Consider the following 5,837-nt stretch of genomic DNA (forward strand, 5'->3'; position numbering starts at 1 on the left):
TGTTCTGTCTATTTTCAAAGCTTTTAATTTGACAATGGAAATAGAAAACAAAGTGTCAAAGTTTTCAAGATTAGTTTTAATTATGGATAGAGACTTAAGTGTATGTGAATTTTTTGAAATTTGAAGCACTACTCTTCTTTCTAATCTGCTCATTTCTATTCTTTGTAATAAGCACAAACCGTTAAAAAATTGCTTTTTTAACTAATATGCATACTGTTGCCCAAAATTTCAAAGTGTCCCATTTTGAGGAAAAACATTTCTGGTCACTTTAATCATTGCTTCAACAATGCAATGAAAATTAGTTTTAGATCTTCTTTTGTGTCGTTACTATATTCCGAATGAGTCCACACATGTGGTTCATAAATACATCCAACGTCCAGCTAGGTTCCTGGGCACCTAGAATCCTGCACTTTAGGAGGAACTTTCTTGACAGATATTAAATTTTAAGAGCAATTTTTTTCATGTACGGGATATCTATTGAGATTTTAAGAATTTAAGAACACATGAAATTGATTTTTTTTTCTTAGGCTGTACTGCAGTAAAGTTCATCAGAAAAATTCAATTTTAAGGCAACCATAATGATAAAGAGAAGTCTGAACCAAACAGATCGACATAAAACGTAAAACTGTCTGCAAACTCAAGTAATTCCTTAACATTTTCCGCAAAAAATGCTGTGGGCCAGCCTTGCAAGTCTTATATTATGCAAAACAGCAAAAATGTAAAGTTATATAAGAGTGGAGTACCACTATGCAACTCCAATATGTTTCTTTTCTTTTTTTTTTCAATTACACTCACTTCTTTTTTAGTACAAATCACTAGAACCATAAAATTGCCAAGCAACAGATATCACTTAATGAAGAAATTTCTTTAAAACATATCAAAATTGTATGCAAATTTAAACATTTTCTGCAAACAGTGTTCGTGGGTATCTAAGTTATTTAGGCTTGTTCCCCAAAAAATCTGAATTAAGAACAGTTCAAACATTTCTTACAGCAAGTTAATAAAGAGCAACCCCATATTATTTTTTTAATGATTTCCAATTTATGTAAACAAACTATTTGTAGTCTTTAGTTTGAACAGCCATATAGAAGTAGAACATTTGACAAGTTCATTGTCTTGCAACATAGATCCATAAAAACAATCAAAAAAATCTACCAAGACTAATGATTAATAACATAATTGAGAAGGTAAAATACAGTTGAACCTCCATATATCAAAAATTTCTATATATCGAAGTCCCAGAAAAATTCCATGTCCATTACATAAAAAATTGTTGCTGTATATCAAAAAAATCTCCATACATCGAAATTTTTTTCGAGACATTCTCAGATTTTTTTCCACTTCAGAATTTGTCTCGTGAAAAATGAAGGTTAAGGAGAAAAATACGCTCACTAAAGGTTTTGTTACAAAACTCATAAGGAATTTGGGGTTGAGGGGTGTGTAGATAGGTCATTCTTTCGTTCTGGAGTTCTTAAATTCCCTCAAGTTTACTTTAAATCATAGATGCAACCAGTAATACAGCAAAATTAGTTTCCAAGTTATCCTTACCGTCTGTTGATTATAATTCCAAGGTTTTTTAGCTTCACTGAAAATTATTCAAGTTAATTAGATTGTTTTTTTACTTTTCTCTTGATTACAATGACAAAACGAAAATCCCCTAATGTTGAGGAGTGGATCTCAAGTTGAATTGCCAAAGAATGAAGCTGTATGAAGGCGCAAAAATGTCATTTCTGGTAAATTTAGTATTTTTGCAAGCAGTCCCTGCTATTATGAGAAATCGGAAAGCCGCAATAAAAGTACTGAAACTTAGACAAACGCACTCAAAAATATGAAACATTACAGTTGGCGAAAATTAGTTTTAACTTCAATGTTTAAGGAGATTTTTTACGATAAACTAAGATTTTTTTTATATATCGAAATTTCTGTATATCGAATTTTCCCCCGGCAATTTGCTACTTCGATATATGGAGGTTCGACTATATATGTTGAACTTACCATTGATAAAGCACCCAAAGCTCCATTCCGATGATAAGGTACAACGTATCCAAAAGGTGCAGGAGGATAATATTCAAAATGTTTTCCTGTAACAAAAGTAAAAATAACATTTAAATGCATCCTTTTTAATTTTGAGGAAAAATGTCAGTTAAAGGACTAAGTATGCTTATAAATCTTTTCGGATGTAAACAATACATTTAACTAATACCAAGTTTTTTTTCCCTTCTCAATGTAGTATAAACTTATAATGCTTTTATATTATGTTTATATTGTATTCAATAATAACTCATTTCAAACAAATTTCCAGATGAAGTGAAATTTTGCAATGAGACATAAATTGAGTGAAAATTATAGTTAGCACAAAGCTAAGTTTGATATTATTTTGAAAATAAATAATTTATTTCATTTAAAATTTGAATCCAATTAAAAAGGAAACATTTACTTAATCAATTTACATCTTTACAATGTCGAACCAGAGCTTATTTAAGAGGGAACACTTGCTTTTCGTGGATTTTAAACTCATATTTTACCTTATTAAAAAACATTTCTTGTTAATTTTAAAAACAAATAAATACATTTCAAATAGGAATAATGGATTTTCAGGCAGTTTATCTTAATATTGTGCTTACTTTTTAAATTTTTCGGTGATTCTTCTTAAAAGTATAAGAATAATATACAATGATTATTTTTATGTTAAATGTCATTGTTAGTAAATTACATGAAAAAACAATCGTTTTTTTTTTTTTTCGAACGGTCAGTGAAATTTTTTTACATTTTTATCAGTCACTCTTGATATAGAAGCTATGCTTCAGAGTTACGCCATACTGGGGAAAACTTTGTCAAGTACAGCCGCTAACGATAAAGGGCTAATCAAAATTTGCATGCAACCCCTTACTTCATTCTTCTTCCTTCTAGATTATATTTTCATACAATGTGCAAAGATTTTAGGAAAAATCCCTCCATTAAATCTCCATTAACCATCAGGCTGATCAAAATCAACAACTATCACATAAAAAATCATTTTAGGTTTCAATCATGTCGTACACTCCATTATAGAAACACAAATTCTTCTGGGATAAAAGAAATATAATATTACAGGAATATGTAACAAAATCAAACAAATGGAAAAATATGTTTTAAAAAAACGCCCAATAGCACAAGATTCACAAAAGTGCCGAAAAATCAGTGTAACAAATTGTTGGATAATCTCCTTAAACTATCCCCCCCCCCTTCCATTATATCATTTTTTAGGGTCTGTATTAGCTCATTTCCTACCAGGGTTCAAAAATATCATTATATATTTTCCAAAATATCGACATTTTGATATGTATCGGATATTTTCAATCAGCACAAACTAAAATCTTCAAAATAGTAAATGCATCTCGGAAACACCCTTTATTTTCTTTTATTATATTTATAACATTTAGACTTAAAATTAAGGTTTCTTTCATCACTTATATCTGTTTCATTTTACATTTTTATCAATTTCAATGGTGAACTTAGCATTAGCTGTTTTACTCATTTTTCTCCTGTTAACTACTTTTACACAGTTGTACGATTCAGAAATAAAAAAATAGGCATTAGTTGGTGCAGTCATAAGACTTTTTCTTTCTGACTAACGTTTAATATCTAACTAGGCACTTTTATTATAAATTACAATTGTTACATTACTAATATGTTTATGAATATATAAAATAAAAGGAATATTATATTACTTTGTTATATTAATGATGTATTAATACATCATAAAAATAGTACATAGTACTCTTGAGTTGTTTTTAATATTAAACAATATTCCTATGATTATCAATTTTTATATTGTACTTGAAAAAAATATCATGGTATTTTCAAAATAGATATCGGATACATACCGTGATATATATCGGCGAACCCTGTTTCCTACATTAAAAAATTTCACGCTGCGTAATTTTTTTCACAAAACACGGGAGAAAAGGCGCAGTTGAAATATTTAAAATAAAATACAACTTTGTTTCAATGGATAAACTGAGACCAAATGCAAGGTGAGGAATCAAAAATCTAGATAACATGGATGATAAACAAATCGAATCTATAAATAGACACATTTACAACTTATTAAGAGAAATAAAAAAACTTATCGGGTAACAAAATTATTTAATTGTTTGCAAAGACATAAAAAAATATGTAAGCAATTTTCCACATCATTTCTTAGCAAAGCATCTGTCCACTATATTGTTTCAAACATGATTGGAGTTTGAATGAAGCACAGGCATGAAAATGCTTTATTATTAACAGATCAATACAAAATGATAGTGCCACAGAGGGGGGAGCTGGGACTGCAGGGCACTTGGACTGGTCTTTCAATATATTTTATTTTAATTTATTATCAACAAACAGCCAACATTGCCATCCCTACAAATTCTATAACAAAATCACATGGTACATTTATCTTGAACAAATTTCATACCAGAATTATATTTTATTGCTATTTTTCAGTACTGATTAATTTTTATAAGCCTACAACCTAATTTTTTTAACGGGTTTCAAAGAAGAATGGAGCAATAAATTAATTCTACGCTCTGCATAATCCAATGCTAGCAGAATCAGATTTGTTACGTCCATCCATATATTTTTAATTTGATGGGACGGCATTCTTGGTGACAAAGAGAAAAAGTGACGAAATGCTGGAAAAATATTTCGGCGTGTATTTGTATGAATACAAATACAATACCTTTAAACATTAAAAATTGCTCATTTTTTCTGCAATTGCGGTAGAAATAAAATTAAAGCACTGATGCTGAACGTGAATGAATCCTTTGATTATTTTAATTATTTAACAGAGTCATTTTAAATTGAATTTTTCAAGTTAACTGAAAATTACATAGTATATCAGGAAACTAGATCAATGATCAGCAATTTTTAATACTCATGTTATTGTTAGGTATCTCATTAACAAATGAGGTTCTTTAACATTATGCTTAGTTAAATTAATTTGGTTCAAACGAAGAGTACAGAATGCAAGGGGTGAAAAATAAGATTTGAAAACAACTGGTCACGTTTTACATTTAATTACTATCATGTGTTTGCATCTGGATTGCACGTGGTGCATTTTTCACGAATGCTGATGACAATTTTCAAGCAGATTTAAATAAAAAGTTCAAGGTCACGAAAAATACAATAACAAAACAACAGTTGACACTTACCGAAAGCGCTATAATCGGATCTGGGTATAAGAGGATTTTTGGAAGGATGAAAACTCTGACTGGATAATTGAACTCGATTCTCCTAAAAATAAAAATAAACCTTGCTTTCAATCACAACATCGTTTTCACTCCTCGGTGTTCATCGAAGGCGTTGACATTGGAAAAAACCACACCAAGAAAATTAACAAATAACAAAACACAGCACACACACACCCCTACCTCTTCTTCTGTAACTTCGGTAACGAGGCTGGTTTTGACCTCCTTCAAATTTTCGGCAGACGATCTCTCCTCATCCTCCCCCTCCCCTTCAACTCGAAACACTTTAATTTCATCACTCGGCGATAGATCAACTCCACTACCGCCGCTAACATGAGGCATAACTTCCACGAATATTCGCACAAACACTTGGAAATTATGAATAGTTAGCTAAACGGGTTAGTATATTAAAATCCTCGTGTAAACAGCACCACACGCCGCCGCACGCCGACATGGAGCAAAAAAGCTCAACCCACTGAAATGCTTAACTTTCCGGCAAATCAGAATGAAGCTCTATGGTTGCAATGGCAACCGAGACAACCGCGCCAAACTCAGGCGCGGTTGAATTATATTTGGCGCTCTAAGCAAAGTTTTCAGTTGCCATGTTTGGCGCTAAAATTGACG

The 5,837-nt window shown here is 30.9% G+C and overlaps 1 long non-coding RNA gene across 1 annotated transcript; it reads right to left on the reverse strand.

The window, feature by feature from the left end:
* Positions 1 to 1,993: 1,993 nt before the first annotated feature.
* LOC129216080 (uncharacterized) lies at positions 1,994 to 5,522 on the reverse strand. Its single transcript, XR_008580168.1, has 3 exons — positions 5,397 to 5,522; positions 5,178 to 5,259; positions 1,994 to 2,081 (listed from the first exon to the last, which is right to left on the reverse strand). It is a non-coding gene; the product is annotated as an uncharacterized LOC129216080 (long non-coding RNA).
* Positions 5,523 to 5,837: the final 315 nt, after the last annotated feature.

This window comes from Uloborus diversus, chromosome 2, assembly GCF_026930045.1.
Source record: "Uloborus diversus isolate 005 chromosome 2, Udiv.v.3.1, whole genome shotgun sequence".
NCBI classification, from domain to species: domain Eukaryota; kingdom Metazoa; phylum Arthropoda; class Arachnida; order Araneae; family Uloboridae; genus Uloborus; species Uloborus diversus.